We start from the raw sequence: 14,603 nt of genomic DNA, 5'->3' as shown, positions 1-14,603 counted from the left end.
CTAAATGATGCGGGTATCCATTCCTGCAAAGCGAGCATTAATGGCATCGATACGACCATCCAAGGAATCAAAGCACTCACCAACATAGGTTCGGAGACCTCGCAACTCCGAAAGAACTTCATGCATAAGGGCTGAGGAGTCATCTCATTGAGGCGGAGGAGAGGGAGTACGTTCGTCTTACGGAGGCTGCGCATCCTTCTTCAACCATTGCCCATCCATGTCCTTACGGTAGCCGAAGGAGGTATCGCACCGGCACCAATGGCAAAAAAGTGTTTGACTTTCACAAAGGGCTCATTATCCAAGGGAATTTGAAAATGATGAAGAAATAAAGTAATAAGTTGTGGATAAGGCAGAGGTGCATTTGACCGCAATGCCTTATGCATGCGGTATCTGATCAAATGGGCCCAGTCGATCGAACGACCGGTGAGAAAAGCCCACATCAATATTAAATCCTCTTCAGAGGCTTGAGCTAAGTTTGATGATCTGGGTAATAAAATGTGAACAATGATGTAGTGCATGATGCGACAATCGAATGTCAATGAACCAACAAGAAGTCTGCCGGTCATATCCGCCTGATCATTGCAGACCATACGGTGGGCATCAAGACTGGAGTAATCAAACTTCTAGTCGTCAACAATGGTGCCCTCAAAAGGTGCACCTTGATTGGGCAGATGTGTCAATGAAAAGAAAACAGATTCATCAATAACCATTGATATGCCATGTACCTCAGAAATTAATGTGCTACCCTGAATTTGCAAATTTGAATAAAAGACTCAGACTAATTCAAGATAATGTGGTAATTTTAATGACATGAATGGAATCAGACCAGTGTTTTGAAACACTTGATAGCAATCAAATGCTTCCCCATCAAAGAATTCTAGGTCAAGATATTTGGGATCAAGAATTTGACGAGATTGAAAGAGAGAGGAGTACTAGATACGCTGTTCATCAGATGAAAATAGTGTATACGATGACAAGGAGGGTGGAATTGGTGTCGGGGATGCTCCGGTGGCTCCGGGATGAGGTGTTCTAGTTGTCGCAACAGAGGTGGATGAGCCCTTGCGCTTCTTGGATGATTCATCCATTTGGTGAATTTATTGAAGATTTTGATCGGCTGGAATGAAAGAGAATCGAAAATGATGAAAAATGGGCTTTGTGGGAGGTGATTTGGTTGAGAAACGAGTGAGATATGATGTTTGGAAGTTTTGGGAGAAAGGGGGCGTCGTAGCTCGAAGTTTTCGTGACTGCAGCTTCTGAAACATGTCTATTTATAGAAGATGAAATTCTGTAATCGATTACAAGGTTTGATAATCGATTACAGGAGCACTTAGCCTTCTGGTAATCGATTACAGGCTACCTGTTCTTGTGTAATCGATTACACGTAATGGTAATCGATTACCAAAACACTAACTAGGCTTTTTCCTCTAAAAATTATCTATGTCTATGCTAAAAATATCTAACTATATCAATCATCAATACTGATACTCATTTAATTCAATCAAACAAACATCAATCACATAATAACACACCAATCAAACACAATCAAAATCTTAGAATCAAATACAATCAATCAATCATCAAACATAACTATTTCAATCAACCAATCAATCCTTATTTATCCAAATCACTAATATCTAAGAGGCCTAATTCTCTTCTAATGGAAAAGAATGTTTCTTTGGGGAGAGGTTTTGTGAAGATATTAACAAGCTAATTCTTTGTATCAACAAATTCTAGCACACAATCTCCCTTCAGAACACGATCTCTTAGAAAATGGTGCCTAATTTCTATATGTTTGGTTCTAGAATGTTGAATTGGATTTTTGGAAAGATTGATTGCACTTGTATTATCACACCTAATAGGTATATGGTCAAGAAGGATTCCATAGTCAGAGAGTTGTTGCTTCATCCATAAAATTTTCACAACAACTGCCGACAGAAATATATTCCGCTTCTGCAGTGGATAAAACAACACTATTTTGTGTCTTACTATGCCAAAAGACTAGAGCAGATTCAATGAATTGACAAGTTCCATTTGTGTTCTTTCTATTTGTTTTAGAACCGGCAAAGTTTGAATCAGAGTATCCTATTAAGGTGCATGTGGAATTCCTAGGATACCATAAACCTATATTCATAGTGCCTAACAAATATCTTATGATTCTTTTAACGGCACTAAGATGTGACTGTTTGGGATTTGATTGAAATCTAGCACACATACACACACTAAACATTATATCAGGTCTGCTAGCAGATAAATAAAGAAGGGATCCGATCATACCTCAATATTGCTTAACATCTATTGACTGACCAGTTTCATCTTTATCTAAATAGCAAGCAGTGCTCATTGGTGTAGCCACGTGCTTAGCATTTTCCATCCCGAATATGTGAATTAACTCTTTGCAGTACTTGGATTGATTGACAAAAATTCCAATCTTGGTTTGTTTAATTTGTAATCCAAGAAAGAAATTAAGTTCTCCCATCATTGACATTTCAAACTCACTTTACATGTCATGAGAGAATTCCTTGCACAATAATTCATTAGTAGATCCAAAAATAATATCATCAACATAAATTTGAACCAATAAAATATCATGTAATTTTCTCTTTATGAAAAGAGTAGTATCTACTTTGCCTCTAGAGAAATCCTTTTCTAAAAGGAACTTACTCAGACGCTCATACCAAGCCCTAGGGGCTTGCTTTAAGCCATATAAAGCCTTTTTTAATCTAAAAACATGATTAGGCTTGTCTGAGTTTTCAAATCCAGGGGGTTGATCTACATATACTTCCTCTTGAATAAAGCCATTTAAGAATGCACTTTTTACATCCATTTGATAAAGCTTAAAGTCCATTATGGATGCATAGGCTAATAACATTCTGATGGCTTATAATATAGCAACTGGAGCATATGTTTCCTCATAGTCTATCCCCTCTTCTTGATTATATCCTTTGGCGACTAATCTAGCCTTATTTCTAATAATTATGCCATTTTCGTCTAATTTATTTCTAAACACCCATTTTGTTCCAATGATTGGGTAGTTTTCAGGTTTCTCATCTAACTCCCAAACATTATTTCTTTCAAATTGGTTTAGTTCTTCCTGCATAGCTATTATCCAATTTTCATCTATTATGGCTTCATTTAAATTTTTAGGTTCAATCATAGACACAAAAGCCATGTTATTGCATAAATCTTTCAGAGAGTGTCTAGTTGTTACCCCTTTTGAGATATCACCAATAATGTTGTCAAGGGGATGATCTCTTGAAGCTTTCCACTCTCTTGGAAGATCATTATTTGCTTTGACTTCTACTGGAGGATTTTCGTTGCTTCCTTCTCCTTTTCCTTTAGAATCTTGTCCATGAATATGCATTTGTTCTAAAGATTCTGCAATATCATCTAAAATATCCTTTCTTAGAGAAATAACATTAGATTCATCAAAGGAAACATGAATCGATTCTTCAATTGTCATTGTTCTCTTATTATATATTCTATAAGCTTTACTATGCAAAGAATAACCAAGGAAAATTCCTTCATCTGACTTAGCATCAAACTTTCCTAAGTTTTCTTTTCCATTGTTTAATAGAAAACACTTGCAACAAAAAACATGAAGATGCAAGATGTTTGGTTTCCAACCATTGAACAGTTCATATGGAGTTTTCTTTAAAATGGGTCTTATTAAAGCCCTATTCATGATATAGCATGCAGTATTAACGGCTTCAGCCCAAAAATATTTTGGAAGAAAAGTATCATTAAAAAAGGTTCTAGCAATTTCTTCCAAAGACCTACTTTTCCTTTCAACAACTCCATTTTGTTGAGGGGTTCTAGTTGCAGAAAAGTTATGTTCAATCCCATGCTTATCACAAAATAAATCAAATTCTTTATTTTCAAACTCACCCCCATGATCACTCCTAATAGATATAATTTTGAGATTTTTCTTATTTTGAATAACTTTTGTAAGTTTCCTGAATGCTTGAAATGCATCATTCTTATGAGTGATAAATAGTGTCCAAGTATATCTAGAATAATCATCAACAATGACAAGTGCATAATAGCTTCCACCAAAACTCATAATTCTAGAAGGACCAAACAAATCCATATGTAACAATTGTAACGATTGAGTAGTTGAAACAATGTTTTTGGATTTGAATGAAACTCTAGTTTGTTTTCCCTTTTGGCATGCATCACATAATCTATCTTTTTCAAATTTTAGTTTAGGTAAACCAACAACTAAATCTTTTGAAATTAATTTATTTAAGTGTTCCATGTTTATGTGAGCAATCTGTTTATGCCATAGCCATGGATCATCATCTTTGCTAAGAAAACATTGATTATTATCTAGTTTTTGACTTAAGTCTATCATATAAACATTGTTGACTCTAAAACCTATATGCTTTATATTAGTATCATGTTTATGTTCAATGAGACATTTTTTAGAATCAAACGATACTAGATAGCCTTTATCACATAATTGACTAACACTAAGCAAGTTGTGCTTAAGGCCTTCAACAAGTAGAACATTTTCAATGGAGTTTGAAGAATTCGTACCTATTTTTCCAACTCCAAGAATTCTACCTTTGTTGTTGTCACCATAAGTTACATGCTCACTTTTCTTGGGAGAGATATGTGTGAACTTTGATGCATCTCTCGTCATATGTTTTGAGCACCCGCTATCTATGTACCACTTTTCCTCAATGGTTCCTCTTCGTCGCTTTCATAGTTTTTGCCCATTAGACATAGATTAATCATTTCTTTTTCAAAATCATCAGACAATTCTAAGTCGTTATCATCCCATGTGAGATGTAGGCCTTCTTTGCCTTCTTTTCTCCAATAATCTTATTTTCAGACTTCTCTATTCTTTTCTTAAAGATTAGACAATCAGCCCTCAGATGTCCGGGTTAATTGCACTCAAAGCATTTTGGAGTTTGAAATGACTCTTCAGTCCTTCTTTTAGGTTTGAAGCTTTGTCTTCTTTGATTTCCTCTCATTCTAAGAAATTTGTTGAATCTTTTGACAAAGAGGCTAAGATCTTCATCTTCATCCAAGTCAATTGAATCTTCTATGTCACTTTCCTCTTGCATTGAAGATGAGGCTTTAAGAGCAATTCCCTTCTTCTTCTTATCATTTTCTTCTTGTTGATTTAGTCTTTGCAACTCCATCTCATGTTCCTGTAATTTTCCAAATAGTGTAGAAAGAGACATAATAGACAAATCTCTAGATTTTGTGATAGTTGTTACCTTTGGTTGTCACTCTCTACTTAGACATCTTAACACTTTATTTATGAGATCCTCGTTTGGAAATATTCTTCCTAATGATGCAAGATGATTAACTATATGTGTGAATCTTTTCTCCATATCTTGCATACTTTCATTTGTCTTCATCCTAAATAATTCATACTCATGAGTTAAAGTATTTATCCTAGATCGTTTGACATCAGTTGTGCCCTCATGTGTAACTTGTAGAGTGTCCCACATATCCTTAGCACTCTTACAATTTGAAACCCTAAAATATTCATCCATTCCTAGGGCAAAAGTAATGATGTTTTTAGCCTTTAAATTGTACTGCACTAATCTTCTTTCATCTTCAGTCCACTCTTCTCTAGGTTTTTCTATTGTTGCATTTCCAGCCACCATGGTGGGTACATAAGGTCCTACTTATATGGCTTGCCAAATGTTTAAGTCTATTGCCTCAATGAAGATTTGCATTCGGGTTTTCCAGTAGTAGTAACCCTCTCCATTAAAAATAGGAGGCTTATTTATTGAATTTCCTTCTGGGAATAAGAAGTTTGCTGAGGCCATTATTCTTGAAGCTTTTAAACTTTATACAAGAATGAAGCTCTGATACCACTTGTTAGACAAGTGGCCTCAAATATCTTAAGAAGGGGGGGGGGGGGGTTGAATTAAGATATTACAAACTATTTTCCCAATTAAAATTCTACTTTGATTTTAATACAAGTTCCCTTAAAGATAAATTTCTAAATGATGATTCAAAATAACCAATCTGAATGTAAATGAAAAGCAACAATAAATAAAAGAGTTTAAGGGAAGAGAAAGTGCAAACTCAGTTTTATACTAATTCGGCCACACCCTTGTGCCTACGTCCAGTCCCCAAGCAACCCGCTTGAGAGTTCCACTATCTTGCAAAAACCCTTTACAAGTTCTGAACTACACAAGGACAGCCCTTCCTTTGTGTTCAGATTGCTTTACAACAAGAGACCCTCGGTCTCTTAATCCCTTTTCAGAAGTAAGAAGAAGAGAAGAAGAAATCTCTCTTGAAAGAGATAGACTGTACAATGAAGCACTCAAATAATTCCTTATTGAATTGCAAGTGTTTTGGCCAAAGAATGTTTTAGAGGATAAGACAATTTTACTTTAGAGAGGATAAGACTTTTTGTTCAGAAAAACTCTAAGCAAATTCGTGTTCCAAATCACATATATATAGACCTTTAATGGCCATTCAAAAACCATTTGAACAGATGTGACTTTTGGAAATTATTTCTGAAATCTCTTTTGGTAATCGATTACAAGAATTATGTAATCGATTACGGGCTTTAAGATTTGAATTCTGACTGTTATAAAACGTTCAATAACTGATGGTAATCGATTACCATCCAAATGTAATTGATTACATATTGTAAAATTTGAATTCAAATTTCTAATAGCTGTTATAAATAGTTTCAAATGCTTGTAATCGATTACAAGACTTGTGTAATCGATTACATGTTTTCAAAACTTTTCAAAAACATTTTAAAAGCATTTCAGGAAACAATTTGGCCACTGGTAATCGATTACATCCTCTGGTAATCGATTACAAGAGGGTAAATCTTTTGTAAAGACATTTTAGCTTAAATTCTTTGGCCAAACCTCTTGTTGTTTCAACTTGGAATTTCCTAGAGATTATCTTGATCATATATCTTGAATTTCTTGGCTTCTTGTCTTGAATTAAACTTGAGAAGCGCATGATCCTTTGGCATCATCAAAACATTAAAATATCTTTGCTTCTACAGAACTTCCCAAAGTTATTAATAAGACATGCTACTTCTTCTCTTAGTTTTTCAATGGAAGTTTCATTAGTCTTACTAGTTAGGCTTAGACTCTCTTCTAGAGTCTGAATCTTTTTTTTTTCAGATTCTCATTTGATTTCCTTAATTTAGTGTTTTCCGAAGCAAAAGCTTTGAATTTTTCTTTAAACTTTTTACACTGAAGAGAAATCATATGACAGCTTTGAAGAAGAACATCATAGGGCATATCCTCTTCATCATTTGATGAAGCAGAAGAAGAAGTATCAGACTTAGAGGAGGTTTTTACATAAACCTTATCATCTGTGTTTGCCATAAGACAAATTTTGGCTTGTTTGTTGTCTGAACTGTTACTCTTCTCGTTGTCCAAGTCATCCTAGGTGACCATCAAATTTTTATTCTTCTTGTCCTAGAGTATGTCTTCTTCTTTAGTTGGGGACATTAAACCTTCATGTGTCCAGGCTTTCTGCACTTAAAGCAGATGATCTCATTGTTTTCCTCTTTGTTCTTCTTCTTGAATCTAAAATCTTCACGTCTGGAGGAATGTTGAAAATTTTCCTTCTTTTTCTTAATTTGCTTGAACTTTTTGGGCATGAGAGCCACTTCATCATCCGTGGATCCATCATAGTTGTCTAATCCATCAGATTCCTTCATCTGCACTTTTTAGAGCTTTGGACAAGGTTTTATTTTCTTCTTTTCTAAAGGTTGACTCTTTGAACTTGAGGGCAACAAAATTCTTCTTTTGCAAATGCTACCTATTTTGAAGGTGGACTTCATGGACTCTCATAATACCTAACAACTCATCCCATGCAAGATTTTTCAAATCTTTTGCTTCTTGGATGGTTATGGTCTTGGGTTCCCACACCATGGGAAAGTTGTCCAACACCTTCAAGTTTATTTGAGCCTTGGAGTACGTCTATCCAAGGGCTTCAAGATTGTTCAAAAGAACTTAAAGTATTCCAAACACGTTGTCCACAAACTCTTCATCCTTCATCATGAAGCTTTTGTAGTGTCTGTCAGAGTCGCGACTTTCCTCAGTCTGACATCTTCAATGCCTTCATAGCTTATGCTTAATGAGTCCCAGTTCTCTTTAGCAGATCTTATTGTGCTTATTCTTTGATAGAGCACATGTTAGAGTATATCTAGCTTTAATGTTGACCTTCATAATGGCTAGGTCGCCATCTGTCCATTCAGCTTTAGGTATGGTGATGGGAATATCCCTATTGGTGATGATGAGCTAGATTATATACTAGGTGGACTTGATGTACATCTCCATCTTGTCCTTCCAATAGGGGTAGTCTTCTCTAGCAAAGCCTAGTGGTCATGTGAGAGATGCTCCCTCAGTGATGAACTCACATTAGATATATGTCATTTGCATCTTTTCCTCTATACACTGTTAAGTGCTCAACCTTTAGGGGCTGAGCTCTGATACCAAATTGTGGAAGCAAATAACACAAGAGGGGGGGTTGAATTATGCTTTTAGAAATTTAAAAACTTTTTCAAGATAGAAATCATGTTTTATTGTCTGATGTAGATAAACCTAAAAACACTTAGACAGGTTTTGATTTATACTTTATCAGACGATGAAGAAAATAGTTTTCTTTGAAAAACAATAGGAGATATAAGACCTAAAAATAAATTCAAACCCTTTTTCAATTAAACAATAAGAAAGCACACACAGAATTTATACTGGTTTGTCTCAACCCTGAGACTATGTTTAGTTCTTGAAAATCACCAAGTTTCCACTAACTTATCAAAGTTACAAGTATTGTTCATTGTCACTTCTGGCTTTTACACTTGTAAGCTCTACCCCAAGCTTACTTAAAACCAATATTCTTTGTTCTACCAAGCCACTACTGGCTCTAAACAAATCATCAACATTTGTTGGAAGTTTGCACATTGACTAAAATTAGTGATCATCTTACAAACGGATATATCACTCAACATTTTTAGTCTTTTCTCTCAAGGTATATAAGGTGTTTTGAGAGCTATGTATCTTTACAAGAATTTACAGAAAGCTTTACAAGAAAGAATGATTTGTATAGATGATTTGTATCTAGTTTCTTCAAAGTTTCTTCTATCTATGGTCTTCATCTTCAGGTATCCATTGTCTCTCAACGTTAGATTCTTCACTCTATTCTTTGACTGAGGTCTAAAGTCTGTTGAAGCATTTATTAAATGCATGTCCCTTCTTCATGCAAAGTTCATGTTGATAGGATATCGTGTCTTCTACTTCAGTAAGAAAGTCACTTCTTTCATCATAACAGGTCTGCAACAACAAGGCATACCTTTTGATAAGGATTGGTGTCTTCTAGACTGTGGACTTCTGTTATCCTTCATGATACTTTGGCTGATCCTAGGAGAATGTTTTATGCATGAAAGAATCTCATACATAAAGTATTAAACAAAGGTCTTAAATACATTACTTAAATGCTATATCAGATCATCTTATAAGTGCATCATCTAAAAACTTTAGACGCATAGAGACAAGTCATAATCTGATAGCATATTAGATGCAACTTTTATCATTTGTATTTATTTGCTTCTAATCAAAATAATTAGGAGTTTTAATTTGTCTTTAAGACATAAATGTCTTTTGACATAACATATATATTATTTTATATTGTGTTATATAAAGAAGGTTTTGTTCTATGGAGGTGATGTCACATGGTACCTTCATATTTATTTCCTCCAAAAAATATTAAATGATATTATTCAATTATTAATTTAAATAAATATAATTATGATAATTAAGAAGAACAATATAAATTAGAACAACCATATTTTTTTTTTCAATTGACAATCAAAGTTAGATTTTGTTATACAAAATTTTTATACTGGCGAATTGATTAGCCTAAAATATATAGTTGATTGATTAATTGATTACCTAATTGATTAATTCAAATATTATGAAATATACATGAAGTGTGGGTTTTAATGTATAGATTTTAAGACAAATTAATCACGAAATTTATGAGATTTTCCAATTTTGTTTTAAGTATCAATAACATGGTTATAAAAAATAAATAAAAAATGAACTAAATCAATTTTTTATTAAAAAAAAGTTAAAAGGGAACATGCAAGACAAGGAATCCAAACTAGAACAATCTCTCAATAATAATAATATTCTGGAGCATGTGTGAATATAAAAATATATTTAAATATTTATTGACGTACTAACATAAAAATTCAAAATAATATAAAAAGAGTTACTCCTATAAATTAAAAAATATGAATTTAATATCTTGCAAGGCACAAGAAAGTAATATATATATATATATATATATATATCTTTGTTTCTTCTTCTTGTTGTCTTTTTGTTTTTTCTTTTTCTCTATGTTAATATTGTTGTTATTATTTGTTTATATGAAATGTTACTAGCTTAAATTATATTTTTTTAAGGTAAATTTATGTTATTTTTTTCATTCTTTGAAATGGTAGAGCATAAATGAATCCAATAACATTAAGATGGATCATTCTATTGTTCACGTTAAATTCAACCAATTTTTTTCTTTTGGAAGAATAAGAGAGCCAAGTCCAACTACACACGAATGCTACGAGTCATGGAAAGACCTATAGCATCACAAATAAGAAAAACATCAGTACCCGCAAGAGGGTGAGATAACAAATGTAAACCATAAGCAACACCATGAAAAACATTTTCCATATAGTCCGCAACAACATTTTGTTCCTGGTAGACTTGAGACACCTTCACATGCCACTCCTTTCCCAACCAACCACGAATAAGGTCCACCATAGCCTTAAAAGGATGCTCTCTATTGACTCCTTCTGAAACAAATTGGACTGCCAATTTAGAGTCACGTTCAATCCAGAGATGACTAATATTAGCATTCCAAGCTACCTGAGCTACAAAGAGAATGCCCCAAAGCTCTGACAAAAGGACACTACTAGATGATCCCTAATTTCGCACAAACCCCATCATCCAATGACCAAAGTGATTTCGAAAGCTTCTAGAGCAAGTAGTTTGTCTATTTGTGTCCTTTACTGAGGCATCAATATTTACCTATATCCAGTTCTTAAGTGGGGGCTGCCAAACCAACTATCTTTTCTGATATGTACAATCTCGATCTATTCATGAGATAAACATGTTGGTTCTACCCTTAGGCTTAAAACAACCTGGGCCTTGATGGTGTAGGCAATATTGTCCACATCGAAATCTTCATTCCTAAACACAAGCTTTTTTGGAGCTAACCATATGATATTCAGCCTAACAACAAACAAAGATCTCCTCTCCTCATCAACCTCCATCAAATGAGCACGAAGGTTATTCTACAACCATGGAATTAATTTCATCTCATAGAAACTATGTTGGAGGCGAGCGAACACCAAACTCCACACTCCTTTCACCTTCCCACAATCTCTCAGAATATGAATACTAGTTTCGTCTTCACAATGACACAACAGGCATAGAGAACTGTTACTGAAACCTCTTTCCTATCTAAATAGATTGGTCATAAGGCCATTATGAACAACCTTCCAAATGAAGCAACTATTTCAAGGCTTGAAACAATAATTCCAAACCTTCCTCCAAAAATCCATGTCATCATTTTGCTCCTCCCCTTTAAGCATGCAATACGCTGACTTGGTAGAAAATTCGCCATTGGGTGTAAAAGCCCATCAAACAGTATCCTCACCCAAGTTTACATGTGGAGTCACACACCCAATAACCTCTGCCAACAACCATTTTAGAATAGACTGATACCTGAATTAAACAGTGGCAACCCCCCATGAGACACCTGCTAGCATGCATAAAATATATTATTCTATTATTTAATATTTAATAAAAAATAAAAAGAAAAGATACGAAAATTTTTAAAATTGAAAGAGAGATTTGGCTCATTTAGGGTAAAATGCTTCTCTCCCTCTCCTCAGAGCGCCCAAAGCACTCCTTCCCTATCTTCTATGAGTTTTTGTCTCCATTCTCGGTATCGACTCTCAATATTTAATTTTGTGTTTGATTTCCAACATGGTGAAGGATTAAAAAGCTTCCTTTGCAGGTTTGGTTTCTATTTTTTTTTTGTTCATCATTCTTTTTCTCTTTGGTCGTTGTCGTTCTAACTTGGGTGTTTGTTTTGGAAGAGTCATATGTGTGTGACTTGGGTGAGCACATGCATGAGTTAGATGGTTGTGGTTGTATGCGGGAAAAGGATTTCGGGGTAGGAATTTGGGGACTAAGGGGTTCTTATTATATTAAGAGTGTTTTCAAGTTCAACTTGTGTTAGTTGTGTTACACTTGTGCTTGATCTAGATTATCAGTATAAAAAAGCCATTAGTAGTAGGTTTGTTTCATATCACAAGGTAATGATGATTAGAGTCTTACCACTTAAGTGCTTTGTTCCTAATGATCAATGGTCAACAAGTTCTTAATACTTTTTCTGAATGCTTGGATTTTATCCTCCACATCACATTGTTAAGTGTTAACTTGATGAAAAAACTTTCATCTCCATTTTTGTAAAATAGCTAGTTTGTTGGGCCTGCTAGTTTTAGCTTGGCCTAACAATTTACAAGTCCTCTTAGCTTCTGTTAGTGCATAATTCATATGTTGGACAACCAACTTTGAGAAAAAAAAAGATTTTGAAACTTTATATTGAGCACAATCAACTTTTAATATTTGTCATAGTTTTTTAAGAGAAATGATGTGAATGCTGAATGCCAACAGAGAACTCAATTGATGTATGATTTTTCTGGGATATTAATGTTTTAGGTTCAGATGTAGCTTAAATTTTTGTTTTAGATATATGTTGTTAACTTTACATAAAAAGATAGTTAATTAAATGTACTAATTGGTTAACCATCATTTTCTGAGATTGTCATATACATAATTGATCACGATAATTGTGCACAATATTACCTATCCATAAATTAAGGCTAACTTAATTATGTGCAACAATTTGACCCACGTTATTGCTAAAGGAGAAGGACAAGAACTTGTTTTTTAGAGTGTGCAATCCATAAGCAAATAGGATGTTTTTGGAAACAAGCTTTTCCAAGATGTTGGCCTATGGATATCCAAAAAGATTAAGGTTGGATTGTTATTCATTTTATTTGCATTCTTTTCATTTTGGTGACTGCATTATCCTCTTGATTTTTTTTGAATGTGAACTCAAACTTGTTTCATTGGTGGGGGAAAGGGATTGTGGGGGTGTGAATTTGGGGACCCGGGGTTTTATTGGTTCTAGAAGGGGATTGTGGGGGATCGTGGGGAATAAGGATTTTATCTGTTTTTTCCTCCTCTTGTTCTGGTAATTAATTCTGACTACAAAATTTTCCTTCTAGATTATAATTTTCATATTTTGTTTTTTATATATAAAATAGATGAAGATTCATCTTCACACTTATGAAGCAAACAGACAATGCTTGTTTTACTCTGACTTCACAAATTAATTCAATTCTCTCTCTAAATTAGATTTTGAAGGGTGTGCAGAGAAGCATATAAATAAAATTATACTAATAATGTGAAATCAAGTTATTTCTTACTCATTCTTTATTTTTTAGGGCAATACAAAAGCCTTTTTTGTTTAAAGATTATGGTGTTTTGATCTCTTTACTTTCTGTGTCTAGTGAGTTATTGTTTGAATGATAGCATTAGAAAAAAAAATCAATGAATAAACTACAAATTATGCATATGTATTATGTATATGATTATTATTCCATTGTTCTTTATGATGGATGGAGATTTGTTCACATCATGGTTGAGTTTAGTATTATTTGCTTGAGGTTATCCAATGAAAACTATACGCATTATCAGAATTTATGCTTAAATACAAAGAATTTCTATACCAAAAGAGACACAAGGAAATGTTTCAAAAATCAATTTCTATAGTCAAGCATTAGTAGCCTTACTGCTAATTAAATTTTTGCTATCTCGTGTGGTTAAGACAAGTCTATTTCCATTCTAAGAAGTCGTTACAAAATTTGTATTATGTGTGTCTATTAGAATACTTTCTTGTAATTTGTATCATAATATGTATAGTTACTTCATGTTAAAAACTTGTGTCATGTCAATTGAGGAAATCACACATGATTTTTTGATAAGTAAATTTTAGTGTACCAAGGAAATTACACAAGTTACATTTACTGGTTAGTTATACGCAAAGTTAGGGTTACTTTTACTTTATTAACTTAATTGGTTATATTTAATTGAATTTCATTTTACATGCAAACTTTTATTAGAAACTACAAAAAATGATGAACCTAAATGATTTGATAAGTGTATAATGCACATGTTAATTCTTACTATTGTTTTAAATTTAGACATGCCATATGATTAAAATTTGTATTCATGCTATGAATAAGATGATTAAGTCTATCATATATAATGGTTAACCTTTTATCATTTGTAGTTAACTCTAACCCTTATAATATTATTACTCAAAAGTCACATGCGATGATTTTCTTTGGCTCATGCCTAAAAGATTAAACATGTATGGGAAAAACTTGTATTATGTCATTTGAGGTAATAATTCTACATGTACAAAGAAAATCATGCAAACTATATTTACTTGTTAATTATGCGTAAAGTTAAGGTTACATTAGTATCTTAAGTGATTACAATAGATTAGATTTCATTTTACAT

Source organism: Glycine max, chromosome 10 (genome assembly GCF_000004515.6).
Source record: "Glycine max cultivar Williams 82 chromosome 10, Glycine_max_v4.0, whole genome shotgun sequence".
In the NCBI taxonomy this organism is placed as follows: Eukaryota; Viridiplantae; Streptophyta; class Magnoliopsida; order Fabales; family Fabaceae; genus Glycine; species Glycine max.
Note: the sequence above shows the minus strand (reverse complement) of the source record.